The following is an 18,043-nucleotide window of genomic DNA, read 5'->3' as shown; positions in this document are numbered from 1 at the left end:
TCCCCTAGACTGTGTCGTCCTGTTTAAAGGCCCTGTACTCTTCCCTATGGTAATATGGCTCCTGCTAGGGTGACCCAGACCCTTGGGTGGTCTGGTTCTCTATGTATGGTTCACCTCTCAGGAGCAGTATAGTGATGGAGGTTTTGGTCTGTGGAGAACATTTTGTGGAGTTGTTGGTACCCCAAGGGACCAGTTTCCTTTTTTTTGGTGTTGTGCCCAGATTTCACGTCCCCAAAGACCACCAAGGATCCAATTTCGATGCAAATGCAAGTCTTCATTGCAAGTTGGAACCTGGACTCTAAACCACCACTGACACAGTGGATCTGCATTGAGACCCCTCCCTCCCCACCCTCAGATAAGCAGAGTTTTTATTTTTATTACTACAGGGGCAGGGTATTTCCAACTTGGCAGATACTTTATTGGATGGCATTTAGCAAGCAAGTCTTGTCCTATTTCTATTGGTTCTCAACCCTTTCAGTTATCTATTTTGGCTTTTTTTTTTTGACCAGTCCTAGGCTGTGAACTCAGGGCCTGAGCACTGTCCCTGGCTTGTTTTTTGCTCAAGGCTAGCACTCTGCCACTTGAGCCACAGCGCCACTTCTGGCCATTTTCTTTTCTTTTTTTCTTTTTTGGCCAGTCCTGGGCCTTGGACTCAGGGCCCGAGCACTGTCCCTGGCTTCTTCTTCTTTTTTTTCCTGGCTTCTTTTTGCTCAAGGCTAGCACTCTGCCACTTGAGCCACAGCACCACTTCTTGCCATTTTCTATATATGTGGTGCTGGGGAATTGAACCCAGGGGCCCATGTATACGAGGCAAGCACTCTTGCCACTAGACCAGATTCCCAGCCTCTATTTTTGCTTTGATAATGGGAACTGGCCTTGATATCGGGAACTGACATCAGGTGGTCACATAGTAGTGATGCAGGGGGTTAATGCATGGGGTAGAACAAGTCACAAATGGGTTAAGCAAGCCATTTAGAGAATCAGAATTCTGCGGTCAGGCTGACCTAGTACCAACTTTATTTATTTATTTGTTTATTTGCCAGTTCTGGGGCTTGGACTCAGGCCCTGAGCACTGTCCCTGGCTTCTTTTTTTTGGCTCAAAGCTAGCACTCTGCCACTTGAGCCACAGTACCACTTCTGGCCATTTTCTGTATATGTGGGGCTGGGGAATTGAACCCAGGGCTTCAGGTATACGAGGCAAGCACTCTTTGCCACTAGGCCATATCCCCAGCCCCTACCAACTTTATTTTAACAATTGCTACCATGTTTTCCCATTACCACTAAGCAAGCTAGAGTGGGCTAAAACAATCTAGTAGTCAATCATAAGTAAACTAACCCAACAGTTACCATGGCATTTCTACTACTATTATTGTTATTTCTATAGTCTATGACTATGATCATTTTTTACTGTCCGTTACCATGGTTGTTACCTATGTACAGAGGGGAACAAGGGCTCCCTATATTTTTAAATGTCAACTACAAAAAACTAGTCTCACGGGTGGGGGTCCAGCCCTCTAGCATGGAGTCATCACCATGGTTTAGAAGCTGTTATAATTGTAACACTAAAACTTGTATTTAGTCACTCAGGTTCTCAGATTAGCCCTTACAGTTGCAGGACCTCATGTGCCTCCACAGAAGTATCCTGACTTTGTTTCCTGTCCTGTGTGTATACTGGCATAGGTATCCACTTTCAGTTGCTGCTTCTAGAAGGCTGAGGACAGTTCTTCATCCGAGGTCTTCCTTGTCTTTGGTACTTGTAAACGTTTGCACCAGGTACAGATTACTGAGCTAGGGCTGGGGAGCAGAGAGGGACTTGAAGAGACTCGTTTCTTGACTGAGACCAGGCTCACATCTTCTGAGGGATATAGAGTCTTGTGGGTATTGGTGACACTTGAGCAGTGGATTTGGACATGGAAAGCCTGTTCGGGCGCCAAACCTGCCGGGCCAGCCGGCGGGGGAACAGAAATCCTGACTGAGGGGCGGCAGGGATACGGAAAAGGAAAAATAAGGCAAGAGAAAAAAGACAAGAGACAAAGATGGGGTACGGGAGGTCTACAGCCGTAAGGTTGAACCTCAAGACTGCAGCCAAGTTTATTCCAACTACCAGCTTATATGCAGTTTTGGAACCAGGGAATAGCATAGGATTGTTAAAATTCCAGAACATAAAGAGTCTTTGAAGTTTGCAACATTTGATTACAGTAAACACAGGACAAGGTTGATTAACATAGGAATCTACTCCAGCGGACATAGCAAGGTGGGGACATAGCAAAGCAATTCCGGACAGTAGCTGTGAACAAATGTCCTTGCCTTTAGCATATCCTGGCGGTAACAGCACAGCCAGAGGTGATAATTTACCTAGCTGCAGGTCTGGCTCCCTAGCTGCAGGTCTGGCTCCCGTCATCTTGGCGACATCGGCACAGCCAGAGGTCAGGATGAGCTTAGCTGCTAGCTCGGCTCCCGACAGGAAAGAGCTTCCTAGAGAAGAGCAGGCTGCTGTTGTCAGCAGTGGGTCCCAGCATGCTGCCTGAATCCTTACCTGCACCCTGTCATCTGCTTCAGGCTTGGGGCTGATAGATGCTCTCTACAGCCTGCCAGGATATATATATATATGCTTGTGTGAAGCCACTGGTGTTGGAGGATCACTGAATCTGTGCAGATAGCCACACCATGTCCATCCCCGGAGACATGGAGGTGGAGGCTCACAGTATCTGGCTGTAAGGAGATGCTGTCCATCTGGAGCACAACCTTCAGAAGGGCATCCATGAGCGTCTAGCCTCTACCGGTGCCCACTGAGCACTGAAGCTTCAGAGGCTAAACAGAAGAAGTCAGGAAAGGCTATTGTGATGTTTGCGCTGTACAAAGCTGAAGCATGGAGATTATTCGGTGCTATGGTGGGTGATAGAAAATCCAGTAGCCATTAAAGAAGCGTCCGGTAAATTGAACTGCTTCAAAGGAAATCAGTACAAACCTCCTAAGATTTCCAAGAAGAGAATTTGCCAAAATCTCCAAAGCACCCAAGATAGGCTGCCAAATCCTCCAGAGACAAAGCACAGGTTAATTCCTAAGAATGGAGATTCAATAAATTTATAGTAAACCACTGAATGACCTGAGAGACACACAGTCCAAAGATGTGAACAAGGAAAGAAATGTAACTACTTGTGTTGAATCTCCATAGTGTTTTTTAGTTATTAGTAAGGAAACTGCCCAGTAGTTCTGAGTTCATCTACCATTTCTACTTTCTATACTTTATTTTAGGGTTGGCTATTGAATCATGGCCACTCACACGTGCTAACCAAGTCTTGAATGACTTTTATATTTTGTTAATTTCCACATTCTCAGTGTAAAATTTGGGAAGCCATTGTGGAATTAAAACAGATATCTTATGCTGTGACCCATTCGTTCTACCTTTAGGTATTTCCCCAATCGTTGGACTCTGCCCTATGCTCAGTGACTCCCTCAGTGCTTCAATGAGAAGGCACCCAAGAGAATATCAGTAGGAACCTGTGCAAATTGTCCATACAGAGTCAGAATGGGGCTCTATGGTGCTGTCCCAAGTGCTAGGGTGCCCTCTGCTGTTTACTTGGGAAATGACAGGTGTGACATGTGAACATGTGTGGAACAGTGGTTTTTTTTTTTTCCCTTAATTCTGTGTGGTTGCTGTTGCTAGGGATTGAATTTAGGACTTGGGTGATGTTCTTTAGCTTTTCTACGTAAGATTGTGCTGCACTGCTTGAGCCACAGTACGTCTTCTGGCTTCAATTTGTCTAAGTAAGTGTGTGTGTGTGTGTGTGTGTGTGTGTGTTTGTGTGTGTATTTGTTATTTTGTGTCTGTGTTTTCCAGCATGAATTTCATCTTTAAAGATCTCCTTATTCTGTTTCTGGAGTATTTGGGCAAGCTGGGATGAGGTCAGAGTGAGGGAAGGAAGAAGGCAGGGAGGGAGAGGGAGAGTACAGGTTTTTCATTCGTTTTTGTAGTTTACGAGGGAGCATGAAGCTCCCTCATAAACTAATCTTGGATGGAAGCTTTTTGTGAAGATAGTGCTTGTTGCCTATGAATTCCTGGCTGTTGTTTTCCATGGCTGTTTGCCTGTCTTCCTGTTCTAAATTTTTGAAAGAAATACTGGTTGATGAAGTCAGGAGAAGATTGAATGTTTTAATTTAAATTCATCCTTCACCAACTAGATTGCTGTAAAGGTCTGACAGAGTCCCATATGATAAAAAAGGTATTTCCCCCTTCTACCTGGAAAATGAGTAATGAGTAAACATCAATAAAAACCCAGCTTGCTTATTCTTGTTTTGTTTTGCTCTCTGGTCTTGTCTGTCCTCTTCTCTCTGCTCTCTCCCCTTGCCCCCTCATCTGCCAAGTCTGATTGTGACAGTAATCTGGGGTGAATGGAAGTGGCCATGTGATGCCCTTAGCCGCCGTCCCTAGCAGGTGTCCCCTCAAGCCTGCTTGTGCCAGTGGGTTCCATAGTTCTAGGGGCAGGAGAGACCCTGAAGGCTGTGGACTGTCCTGCACCAGGCCCTGGGTTGGAGCAAAGGCCTTCTGCTAGGCATGCTTGGCAGGAGGTCCGCTGGTGGGGCCTCAGGAAGCTAAGAGGTGCAGGGGCAGGGCTTATGGGGCATCATAGCAGGAGAAAGGTGGGGCAAGAGCCAGGGAGCTAGAGGTGCAGGCCTGGAGCTTATGGGGCATCACGGCTGGAGAGGGGAGGGGCAAGGGCAAGAAAGCTAGAGGTGCAGGGGCGGGACTTACAGGGCCTTACAGCAGGAGAGGGGCAGAGAAAGCTGAAGGAAGTGAGAAGTCAAGGGGCGTGGCTCTGGCACTGGACTGGTTTAGGTGGGTTCTGCTTGGGACTGGCAGTCCTGCCAGTAGCCCCCATCTTTGGGTTTGGGCCTACAAAGCTGGTCAGACTCACTGTGGTTTGGTGGTGGGTCTGAGCTTCTGTACACTCATCCCATCAGGCACCATACACTTTTCTGTGTGGGGAAGCCTGGAGGAACGCTGACCCTGCACAGATGCAGCTTGTATGTGGAGAAGACCTGACCCCGGTCACTGAGCTGACCTTGAGGCAACTTCGGAAGACAAGCAGAGCTAAGCCAAGCTTCCTGCCAGGTGGGGCCCAGGGCATGGTTGTGGGATGGGTGTGAAAGTGTATGGAGAAGCGGGGCCTGTTCCTCCTGTTTGCTTGTTTGTGTCCTTCCTGATGTGGCTTTGGTGAGGCTAGGCCTCTGGAGCCGCCTTGGAGTCAGTGCAGAGCTTTTAGCTGGTGCTTTTACTCTTGGCAGGCCCAGGCCATGGTTGTTGGGTGGGTGTGAGAGCATGTGGAGAATCGCGGCCTACCTCTCCAGTTTGCTTGTTTGTGTCCTTCCTGAAGTGGCTTAGGTGGTGTGGCTAGGCCTCAAACCACGCCTCCAAAGCGGGCTTCCAGTCAGTGTAGAGCTGTTAGCTGGTGCTTTCAGTCTTGGCAGGCACAGGCCATGGTTGTGGGGTGGCTTATGGTGTTGAGCTTATGGGGCGTCACAGCAGTAGACAGGTCTGCTAAAGCAAGGAAGTAGAGGTGAAGGGGCGCTGCTGCTTGGGCTTCAGTGCAGGAGAGGGGAGGGGCAAGGGCCAGAAAGTGAGCGGTTAAGGGGCGTGGCCCTGACACTGGACTGGTTTAGGTCGGTTTTGCTTGGGACAAGCCAGTCACTCAGCTCCTTACTGTGAGGTCCTATTTTTGCCTACAGAGCTGGTCAGGCTTAGCGTTGTTTGGTGGTGTGTCTGGGCTTCTGTACACCCGTCCCATTAGGCAGCAGCCGGTTTTCTGTGTTGGGAAGCCTGTAGGAATACTGCACTGATGGGGCTTGTTTGTGGAGAAGTCTGGACTCAGGTGCACTGAGCTGACCTTGAGGCAACTTTGGAAGACAAGCAGAGCTAAGCCAAGCTTCCTGCCAGGTGGGGCCCAGGGCATGGTTGTGGGGTGGGTGTGAAAGTGTATGGAGAAGCTCGAACTGCCCCTCCTGTTTGCTTGTTTGTGCCCTTCCTGAAGTGGCTTGGGTGAGGCTAGGCCTCAAACTAGGCCTCCGGAGCTGTCTTTGTCAGTGCCGAACCTTTCTTTAGCTGGGGCAGGCCCCGGCCACGGTTGTGGGGTGGGTGTGAATGTGTGGAGGAGCGCGGCCTGCCTCTTGTGTTTGCTTGTTTGTGCTCTTCCTGAAGTGGCTTTGGTGAGGCTGGGCCTCAAACCAGGCCTTTGGAGCCTTTAGCTGGTGCTTTCAGCCTTGTCAAAGCCAGGCAATGGTTGTGGTTGGCTGTGATAGTGTGTGGAGGAGTGGGGCCTGAGGTGCAGGGGTGGGGCTTGTGGGGCATCACAGCCGGAGAGGGGAGGGGTAAGGGTGAGGAAGTGAGAGGTACAGGGGTGGAAGGAGCATCAGAGTGGAGTGTGGGGGTGGTGGGGGGTGGGGGGGTTGGGGGGAGAGGTGGAGCCAGAGCCTGGAAGCTAGAGGTGCAGGGGCAGGGCTTATGGGGCATCACAACATGAGAGGGGAGGGCCAAGGTCTAGGATGTGAGAGGTGAAGGGGCGGGGTTTATGGGGCGACACAGAACAAGAGGGGAGGGGAAGTCAGAGGTCAAGGGGCATAGCTTGGGCGCTGGACTGGTTTAGGTTGTTCTGCCTTGAACAAGCAGACCTGCCAGGTGGCTAAGGAAGAGCTCCTTTCTCTGAGGGTCCTCTAGTTGTGTTCAGGCCTACAAAGCTGGTCAGGCTCACTGTGGTTCGGTGGTGGGCCTGGGCTTCTGTACACCCGTTCCACCAGGCAACAGCCGCTTGTCTGTGTGGGGAAGCCTGGAGGAACGCTGACCATGCGCAGGTGCAGCCTGTTTGTGGAGAACGCCTAACCCAGGTGCACCGAGCTTACCTTGAGGCAACTCCAGAAGACAGAGCTAAGCTGAGCCTCCTGGCAGGTGTGGTCCAGGGCATGGGTGTGGGGTGCTTGTGAATGTGTGTGGAGAAGCATGGCCTGCCTCTCCTATTTGCTCCATTGGGTCCTTCCTGAAGTGGCTTTTGTGAGGCTAACGACTCAAAACAGGCCTCCAGAGCTGGCTTCCAGTCAGTGCTGAGCATTTAGCGGGCTTTCAGTTTTGGCAGGCCCAGGCCATGGTTGTGGGGTGTTTGTGAAAGTGTGTAGAGGAGTGGGGCCTGCCTCTCCTGTTTGCTTGTTTGTGCCCTTCCTGAAGTGGCTTCCGTGAGGCTAGGCCTCAAACCACGCCTCCAGAGCTGGCTCCTAGTCACTGCAGAGCCAGTGCTTTCAGTTTGGAAGGCCCATGGCATGGGTGTGGGTTTGTATTACCTGCCTTCCTGCCTCTCTCTGTTGGTTTGTGTCCTTCCTGAAGTCACTTTGGTGAGGCCAGTACCCAAACTAGGCTTCTGAAGCTGGCTTTTAGTTGGCACTTTCAGTCTAGGCAGGCCCAGGGCATGGATACAGGTGAGGGACAGTGTGGAGAAATACCATCTGCTTCTCCTAAAGTGGCTTGGGCGAGGCCAGTCCCCAAACCAGGCGTCCATAGCCGGCTTCAGTCATTGTCAAACTTTTAGCTGGCACTTTCAGGCCCAGAACATGGGTGTGGGGTGTTTGTGATTGTGTGTGGAGAACTGCGGCCTTCCTCTCTTGTTTGTTCGTTTGTGCCCTTCCTGTAGTGGCTTCAGAGTGGCTAAGCCCTGAAGTAAGGAGGTCAGGTTTCTCCGGTGCCATCTTGGCCACATGTTGAATTGTAGGGTCTGGCATCTTGTCTTCATGGTGGATGGAGGGATGGAATTCTGACCCCCAGGTGATGGTTGTGCCTGAATTCCTGGAGACAGATGTGAGCACTTCCCTTGTAGGTTACTGAACCTGTCAGTCCAGTGCTTGTGAACAGCACCTTCCTATTACCCTGTCCCCTGACTTAATCAAATTTAGGCCCAGACAACCACTGGTGCCATTACACCATGCCACACATCTCCGTGTTTGCATCCTGTGTCCTGTCTCTTGGCGTATCTCTGGTCATCATGGTGTCCCAAATCAGCTCTTGGGGCTGAATTGGTTTGTTAGTATTGATTTTTGTTTTTTCTTTCCTCTCTGGTCTGTTTCCTAACAGTGATAAATATATTTGGGGGCAGCAGGCCTTTGTAACAATTGGCTGCCCATAGACTGCTAGCATTCTAATAAAGACTCCAAGATTTGATCCTTCAAAATGTGGTTTCTCTGATAATTTACGTTACAACAGTCTCAAACCAGGCTTCTGGATCCAGACTCCCAGTCAATGCAGAGACTTTAGATGGTGCTTTCAGTCTAGGTAGGCACAGGGCATGGGTGTGTGGGTATTTGTGAAAGTGTGTGGAAAAGTTTGTCCTGCCTCTCTTGTTTATTCCACATTTTACTTGGCATACCAAGATATTTTGTATAGTTTTGGATCATGCCTTGCCAGCCAGGCAAGCACCTTTATACTGAGTCGTGTCCCCTGGTGGTCTCAGTGGACCATCACTGCCTCCAGGCCTGGCCTGAGATCTGTCTCATTAGGAGCTGGATGGAGGTAGCAGAAGACAGGAGCAGAAAGTGTGGTCTAAATGACCTTTAACTGTGTTTCCTTCTATCAGTCATGGCTCTGATCCCACTCAAAAGAGGATAGTCCTAAGTGCTGAGCATTGGAATGGTAGGTGTTGGATCTTGGTGTCCAGTCAAATGTAGGATGAGCTCAGTGGACCCCAACAAATCTTGGTTAGGAGAACATAGACCCCAATCCAGGTCTTGTATAGGGCATGGATTTTAGGGTGGACGGGATGTGTGGAAAATGTCTTTTCCAGATGCCTGTAATCCTATCTACTCAGGAGGCCAAAATCTGTTGATTGCAGTTAGAATCCAGCCCTGGTAAGAAAGTCCATGAGGCTCTTTATCGACCATCATCAACAAAAATGAAACCTCCAGTAGAAGTAGAGCTGTGGCTCAAGTGGTAGAGTGCCCATACAAGCCCCAGGACCAGCCCCAAAATGTTTTATGGAGCTGGAACTGTGGCTTAGTGGTAGGATGCTCGCCTAGCATTCATGAAACCTTGTGTTTGATTCCTCAGTACCTCATACACAGAAAAAGCAGGAAGTAGGGCTCAAGTGGTAGAGATTAGCCTTGAACAAAAAAAGCTCAGGGACAGTGCCCAGACCCTGAGTTCAAGCTCCAGGATTGGCAAACAAACAAAAAAAAAAGATTTTCCTTTTTATCATATAGGTCTTACACACATTTATTTTTTTACTTTTATTTATTTAAATTTTTTTCTTTTCCGGATGTGGTGTGTGAACTCTGTGCCTGGGTTCTGTCCTTGCGGTCTTCAGTTGAAGACTAGTGCTCTACCACGTGAGCCACAGTTCCACTTCTGGTTTTCTGGAGGTAACAGTCTTGTGAACTTTCCTGCCTGAGCTGGCTTTGATCCTGGATCCTCTTGTCTCAGCCTCCTGAGTAGCTAGGATGACAAGAGTGAGCCACATTTTATTAGGCATACAAAAGTATTTCACTTTCTTTTTTGTGAGTTCCAGTGGTATTGTGTTCCAGGGCCTTCCACAAGCTAGGCAAGTACCCCAGCTCTTAGCCCTGGTTCTTTTTATGCTGCCTTTGGATTTCATGATTTCCAGCCTTTGTAGGCATTTTGAAGACAAAATGCACAGAGTGACAGAATAAAATGTGTAAAGCTTGGAAGCTTGGAATCATGAATAGAGGTTCTGGCTCTATAGCCCAAGGTAGGACATTGTGGATGGCCCCCATTAGAACCTGCTCTGGAGAACTCATGCCTTGCCCAGGCCCCTGGCCTCTGTTCAAGTCTACATCAAGTTTTCCTTTATACTTTCATATCCATCCTGTGGCCTGGAGAAGGAGGGGAAGGCATGTATGAGGAAGGGCAGCCTATCTTTTCCTGCTTCATATGTTGGTGCTGATCAGAACAACTTCAGTGACCCTAGGCCCCTGCCCAAGCCTCTTGAGTCTTTGCTATGCATTCAGTTCTGCTTTTGGGTATGTCCTGCTCTGTAATTGTGGGTTAGGGACTGAGTGGCTGTGTGGAAAATATTTTATTTTTATTACATACATACATATTTTTATTACATACATGTGTGTCTTACACACATTTTGTTCAGCATATCAAGGCATTTAAATTTCTTTTTGGTGAATTTAAAATTTATTGTGTTTCAGGACCTCCCACAACCTAGGCAAGCAAGTCAGCACTGAACCTCACCCACTTAAATAGCCCAGTCAGTTCCCTTAGACTGGTGTCACTCCAGTTTTCTAGTAAGGAGCTTCAGTGTAAGTTTCTGTTTTGTTCTTCCCCTGTCGCCTGTATAGGATCCTGCTTCCCTGTGGAGTAGTTCCAGCATGCCCATCCTTTGTTGCCAGTTGATTTCTTCTGACTGTAAGTACTTTGAGTGCAAAATGTGTCTAGTATCAGAAGAAAACATGGAGTACATACACTTGGGATTTTGAGTGTAGTATGTGTAAGTATGACCCAATGTAGAAAAGTGGCTTGAATGACATCCCTCCCCTGAAGAAGTGACACCCATTCAAAAACATTCTGAGGTTGGCATCACTGTAGGTCAAGGTTGTAAGACCCTCTAATCATTGAATCACAATCATATGAGGAGGCATCAGGGAGAAGCTGACAAGGACCTGGTATGAAATGGTGGCCAGTGGGTTTAGTTTAGGAGCTGAGTGACCAGTGTGGCTGGGACTGAAGCACCCAGACCCTGGCTGGCCATGCTCCAAGGTAGTACTGGGTGATGGAGGGACTTGAAAGCTATGCTGAAGTAGTGCGATGGTGTCACCAGGCAAATGGTCTCTCAAATCCTGGGAACTATCCATTATGCTCATTAGTGTGCAGTTTCAGACAGGCACTCCACCTAAGTAGCCACACAGATACTTGGGGCCTCAATTCCTTTTATGAGGAAGGATGCAGAATGAGACTTGGGAAAACACACATTTTAGCCATAAAGGATGCCATGTGGACTGGCTGTTTATTCCAGGTACTTCAACTCTGGGCCTGGTAGCTGTCCCTGAGCTTCTTTTTGCTTAATGCTAGCACTCTACCACTTTTAACCATAGCACCATTTCCGGGGTTTTCTATTTATGTGGTACTGAGGAATCGAACTCAAGGCTTCATGCATGCTAGGCAAGCACTCTACCAATAAGCCACATTCTCAGCCCAGGTTTGGGCTTTTGAGATGACACTTCAGGCACATTTGAGGATCAGACACTGTCCTCTTTGAAGTAAAAGAAGCAGGGGCCTCAGTTGATCAATACGAGGTTGTCTGATGGTAGACGGTGGGGTGTCCCAGGCACATACTGAGCACTGTAGACTCAGGCCCGAAAGGCCACCATGATGCTTGGCCTGGATAAGGCTGAAGCCTGGAGATTAATAGGCGCTATGGTGGATGACACAAAATCCACAAGCCATTAAAGAAATGTCTGATAAATTGAAATCCTTTAAAGGAAATCAGTACTAACCTCCTAAGATTCTAAACTTAAGCTCCAAGCAAAACTCTTCAGAGTCAAAGAACCCATTAATTCCCAAGTACAGAGGTTCAATAAATCAAGAACAGAGCACCAGTACCTCACACCAGTAATCCTACCTACTCAGGAGGCTGAGATCTGAGGATCATGGCTCAAAGCCGGCCAAGGAAGGAATGTCCTTGAGATTCTTACCTCCAATTAAATACCAGAAAACCAGAAGTGGCACTGGCTCAAGGACCTGACAACAACAAAAGAACAGACCACTGAATGATCCTAGAGACACATGGTCCAAACATGTGAACACGGAAGGAGATGCAAGTAACTGTTGAATCTCTATAAATTGTATATGATTGATTTTTCAATAGTGGCACACGTGACTGTTAATTCTTTTTCAGATTCATATGTGCAAATCCCTTGTGTTGATGGTGATTCTTAGGGACAGTTTTGGTGGTTAGATATTTGTATGATTGGCCTTATTTTACTAAGTGTTAGGTTGTTAACATGCAAATACAGTTGATGTTGGATTCTTGTAGACCAGCAGCTTTTACAAATTAGTACACTGAAGAAAACTGCACTTGTGCCACCTAATGGCTCACTTAAGTGGCTCTCTCCTCTCCCCTTTCCCTCTCTTCTCTCCTTCTCCTCCCCTCCTCTCCTCTTTTTTCTTTCTCTAGACATTGTATTGCTGCATTAGACCAGGCAGGTCTCGAACTTGTCTTCTTGCCTCAGCCTCCCAACTGCTGTTACCTGCATTTACCACCCTACCTGGCTCAATATTATTGTTTCCTCCCCCTCCTCCTCCTCCATTCCTTCTCCCCCTCCCTCCTCCCTCCTCCTTCCACCTCTCCCCTTCCTCTTCTCTTCTTTTCCCTTTCTTCCATACATTGTATTTCTACATTAGAACAAGCTGATTTTGAACTGTCAATCTTCCTGCCTCATCCTATCAACTGTGGGGTTACCTGAATTTGCCACCCTACCTGGCCCAATTTTATGATCTAAAAGTTCCTGAAAAGGGACCCTTTTAGGGACTGGGAATATGGCCTAGTGGCAAGAGTGCTTGCCTCTTATACATGAAGCCCTGGGTTCGATTCCTCAGCACCACATATATATAAAGGGTCAGAGGTGGTGCTGTGGCTCAAGTGGTAGAGTGCTAGCCTTGAGTAAAAACCCAGGGACAGTGCTCTATCCCTGAATCCAAGCCCAAAGACTGCCCCCCCAGGTACTCTTTTAGTTTTGTTTTAATAACAGATTTACCTGTAGAACAAAATAAAATGGGATTTCATTCCCTTTTTAATTTGAAAGCATCATTCTCCCCCCCTTTTTTTTTTTTGGCCAGTCCTGGGTCTTGGACTCAGGGCCTGAGCACTGTCCCTGGCTTCTTTTTTGCTCAAGGCTAGCACTCTGCCACTTGAGCCACACTGCCACTTCTTGCCGTTTTCTGTATATGTGGTGCTGGGGAATTGAACCCAGGGCCTCATGTACACCAGGCAAGCATTCTTGCCACTAGGCCATATCCCCAGCCCCTATTCTCCTCTTCTTATCTCCTCTGTGTCCCCACCTCCTCTGTTTCTTCCTCTGCCTTCTTCCTCCCTCCACTTCATCGCTAACACGAGAACATACCTCAATTTTTCTTCACTTAATGCCACTCATTCTTCTTACAATTTACCCAAGCCCTATTCTTGGCCCTACATGCTGTAATTATAGTTTAAACAACACATTAGACTTTGAATCTAGAAACAAAGAATTATAGTTCTTTTAATTACCCGAAAAAGTAAAGAGGAGCTGCTAACTCCTCCACCCATACATAAAAGTATGGCTCTTTTATTAACTTTTGTAGGCTAATAGTAATCCAGTGTCCTTAGGAGCCAAAAATGTGGTACAAATACAAGATTAAGTAGCCTATAATGCTTACCCTATCATTTATATTCATATTAGCTATTCTCCTAAAACCCCTAACAAAAGTTTTAATAGGTCTACCAACAGTAACGTATTCTGATCAAATTAGTAAATCTATAAAATGAGCTTTAATTATTAGTCTGATTCCACTATTCCTATTCATCTATATAAATAGACAGTCATCTCTAATTATCACTGAATAACTATTCACTCCATAGAATTACACATAAGCTTTACGTTAGATATTTATGCTTTTTTTTTTTAATCTACAGCCTTAATCGTCACTTGGTCCATCATTGAATGTTCTACATGATATATACATTCAGATCCAAACCTAAACTGATTTATGACCTACCTCCTTATATTTCTTATCACTATGATCATCCTAGTCACAGCTAATAATATGTTCCAACTCTTTATCGGGTGGGAGGGTGTAGGAATTATATCCTTTCTATTAATCGGATGATGGTATGGTTGAACAGATGCTAACACTGCAGCTCTTCAAGCTATTATCTATAACCACGTTGGAGACATTGGCTTTATTTTATCTATAGCATGATTTTATAGTAATTGTAATTCATGAGAACTTCAACAATTTTTTTTTAATAAGTAATGAAACTGCCTTACCCTTACTGGGTTTGATTCTAGCAGCTACTGGTAAGTCAACTCAATTCGGCTTCCATGTGCCATAGAAGGTCCTATACCTGTATCTGCTCTACTACACTCAAGTAATATAGTTGTAGTAGGAATGTGTCTGCTAATTAGTTTTTATCCCCTTATAGCCAATCACCCAAATATTATATTACTGTTTTGGGGCCATTACAACCTTATTCACAGCAATCTTGTACTGACCCAAAACGATATTAAAAAAAATTATTGCATTCTGTATCTCAAGCCAACTAGGTCTGATAATAGTAACTCTAGGCATTAATCAGCCTTATTTATCATTTCTTCACATCTGTACACATGCATTCTTCAAAGCTGTCTTATTTATATGTTCTGGCTCAATTATCCACAACTTAAATGCTGAACAAGACATTCGAAAAAGAGGAGGAATCGCCCCATGTCTACCATTTACAACATCTGCTCTAATTGTAGGTAGCCTAGTTTTAACTGGCACACCCTTCCTTCATGATTTTACTCAAAAGACCTAATAATTGAAGCAATAAGTCTATCATATACTAATTCTTGGGCCCTAATCACCCAAATTGCAACATCTTTTACAGCTATCTACAGCTCACAAATTATTTTCTTTCCGTTCATAGGACATCCCCGAATTTTACCAATTCCATCAATGAAAATAATCCAAGCCTAATTAATCTGATCAAAAGCCTTCTAATAGGGGCTGGGAATATGGCCTAGTGGCAAGAGTGCCTGCCTCGTATACATGAGGCCCTGGGTTTGATTCCTCAGCACCACATATACAGAAAATGGCCAGAAGTGGCGCTGTGGCTCAAGTGGCAGAGTGCTAGCCTTGAGCAAAAAAAAAGAAGCCAGGGACAGTGCTCAGGCCCTGAGTTCAAGCCCAGGACTGGCCAAAAAAAAAAAAAAAAAAAAAGAACAAAAACAAAAGCCTTCTTAATAGGAAGCATCTTCACTGGTTTCCTATTTTCCAACCTTATTAATCCTACCAACACCCAAACTATAACTATGCCTATTATAATCAAATGACCAGCTCTAACAGAAACTATCGTAGGTTTTATTACTGCAATAGAACTAAACATTATATCATCTTATTTAAAATTATATCCAAAATCGTATTCATTCAACTTCTCTAACCTGCTAGGATTTTCTCCAACCATCATACATCGACTCGTTCCTAATATAGGTCTCACATTTATCCAAAAATTAGCAACATCAACTATAGAGTCTACATGAACTGAAAAAATTATACCTAAAACCCTAGCTACCATTAATACATCTGCTTCTAGGTCTGTGTCAAATCATAAAGGCCTATTAATTTTTCATCATTCATCTTATCCACCGTATTTCTACTAGTTATTGTTAACACCACAAGTAATTTCAATAATAAGAAAAACAGCTATAGAGTTCAACCACCAACTACTATAATTCAACTCCCATAACTGTAAATAGCCGCCACCCCAAGTGAATCCTCCCGAACTTTTAATACATCATCTTCACCAAATGCTAAAATATCATCTAAATTATATAATCCACCTACACCTTCTAACTCCTCAACATGCAGAACAGTAATTACTAAAACGACTTCTAGTAAGATTCCTGATAATAGTAAAAATCATAGTCATAAATTTGAGCCTCAAGTTTCATGATATTCATCAGTTGATGTAGCAGTTGTATAACTAAATACTGCTAACATCCATCCTAAATAAATAAAAAATACAATCATACCATTATAAGAGCTAGCATTTAGAATTATTAGACCACACCCAACAGACCCACTACCAATCCTACACCTGCAAAAATAGGTGAAGGTTTAACAGCCACACCAACAAAAACTAAAACCATTAAGATTAAAGTTAAGTAAATTTGTCATAATTTTCACATGGACTTAAACCATGACCAATGACATGAAAAATTGTTAATTCAACTATAAAAACAGTTTATAATGACAATCATACGAAAGTCTCATCCTCTCATAAAAATAGTAAACCACGCTTTCATTGACCTTCCAACTCCCTCTAACATCTCAGGATGATGACTTTGGATCCCTTCTTGGAGTATGCTTAATTATCCAAATTTCTATTGGCTTATTCTTATCTGTGCACTACACATTTGATACACTCACGGCATTTTTTTTCAGTTGCCCATATTTGCCGAGATGTTAACTATGGTTCATATCCGATATATACACGCTAACGGAGCATCATTATTCTTCATTTGCCTTTATCTGCACATCGCATGAGGTATTTATTATGGCTCCTACCTCCACAAAGAAACCTGAAATATTGGAATTATTCTTCTATTCCTAGTAATAGCTACAGCCTTTATAGGAGATGTACTTCCATGAGGACAGATGTCATTTTGAGGAGCCACCGTAATTACCAATCTATTATCTGCAATCCCTTATATTGGCTCACACCTAGTAGAGTGAATTTGAGGGGGGTTTTCAGTTGATGAAGCTACTTTAACTCGTTTCTTCGCATTCCATTTTATTTTACCATTCATTATTGCAGCAATGGCAATAGTTCATCTTTTATTTCTTCACGAAACAGGATCTAATAATCCACTAGACATCCTATCTGATTCTGATAAAATTCCATTCCATCCTTACTACTTGTTCAAAGATCTTAGGAGGTGTAGCATTGCTAGCCTTTTTCTTTACGATCGTTTTATTCTTCCCATATGCCTTAGGAGACCCAGATAATTGTATACCAGCTAACCCACTTAATACACCACTTCATATTAAACCAGAATGATATTTACTATTTGCCTATGCTATTTTACACTCCATTCCAAATATACTAGGAGTACTTGCCCTGATCCTGTCAATCCTAATCCTTGCCCTATTCCTACTCCTCCATACATGTAAACCAATGTGGATTAATATTCCGACCTATTAGCCAAATCCTACTTTGAATTTTCGTCTCAGATTTACTTATTCTAACCTGAATTGGAGGACAACAAGTAGAACCACCCTTTATCATTATTGGACAAATCTCATCCATTCTCTATTTTTCTGTTATCCTTCTCTTTCTCCCAATTGCCAGATTAATTGAAAATAAAATACTTAAGTGAAGACTGCTTTAATAGTATAAGAATTATATAGGTCTTGTAAACCTAAGACGAAGATTTTATCTTCTTAAAGCATTCAGAGAAAGTACAATCCTACCTCCAACCCCCAAAGCTGGAATTCTTAATTAAACTATTCCTTGTACTTGGGAGATTTAATAAATTTAAACTGTTTCATCAGGCTTAATCTTAAACTCTCCAAAAAAAAATTACCGTGCATATTATGGTTAATCATTCATAAACCATTAAGTGCTTATTTCACATTTAATACATACATGTTTATAAGCAAGTAATAACCCCCATAAAGTACATTTATATCTTGTTATATCCACATTAAATGCTCCACAATATGAATATTGTACAGTATAATAAGTTAATGCTTGTCAACCATAATACCACAACCACAATTAGTCCATTAAATTTCGTTAGTCCTTGAACACATGGATATCCCCTACTACTTGTTGTCTCTTAATCTACCATCCTCCGTGGAACCATCAACCCGCCCACTCTGCCTACCCTTCTCGCTCAGGGCCCATAAAACTTGTGGGTAGGTATTGTGAAACTATACTTGACATCTGGTTCTTAGCGCAGGGCCTTAAATTTAAGATCACCCACATGTTCCCCTTAAATAAGACATTTCGTTGGATTACAGCCCATGACCAACATAACTGCTCTGTCATAACCCTGGTATTTTTTTATTTTTGGTATGCTGTGACTCAGGTAAGTCGTCAAGGCATGGACACAGTCAATTGATCTGTAGCTGGACTTATTAACTAACATTCTACGACCTCATAATTATCAAGCCATTGACATATTAATGCTCGAGGACATAAAAAATTTTATACTGAAATAGTACTCTAATGCATACACAGAAATAATACTTATTCTTCCCCCCTTAGGAGATTAGCACTTTATTAACAATCATTTCCCTAAACATTAA

General features: G+C 44.5%; 1 long non-coding RNA gene across 1 annotated transcript in view; it reads left to right on the top strand.

The window, feature by feature from the left end:
* The window catches only part of LOC125357980, a 28,928-nt gene that overhangs the window by 10,391 nt on the left and 494 nt on the right, over window positions 1-18,043 (top strand). The window contains exons 2-3 of the long non-coding RNA XR_007212249.1: window positions 7,105-7,114; window positions 12,196-12,199. This is a non-coding gene — a long non-coding RNA (uncharacterized LOC125357980). The remainder of the gene's footprint in view (window positions 1-7,104; window positions 7,115-12,195; window positions 12,200-18,043) is intronic.

Source organism: Perognathus longimembris, chromosome 10 (assembly GCF_023159225.1).
Source record: "Perognathus longimembris pacificus isolate PPM17 chromosome 10, ASM2315922v1, whole genome shotgun sequence".
Classification (NCBI taxonomy): domain Eukaryota; kingdom Metazoa; phylum Chordata; class Mammalia; order Rodentia; family Heteromyidae; genus Perognathus; species Perognathus longimembris.
The sequence above is the reverse complement of the archived record's forward strand: the minus strand, read 5'-3'. Positions and strand labels throughout refer to the sequence as shown.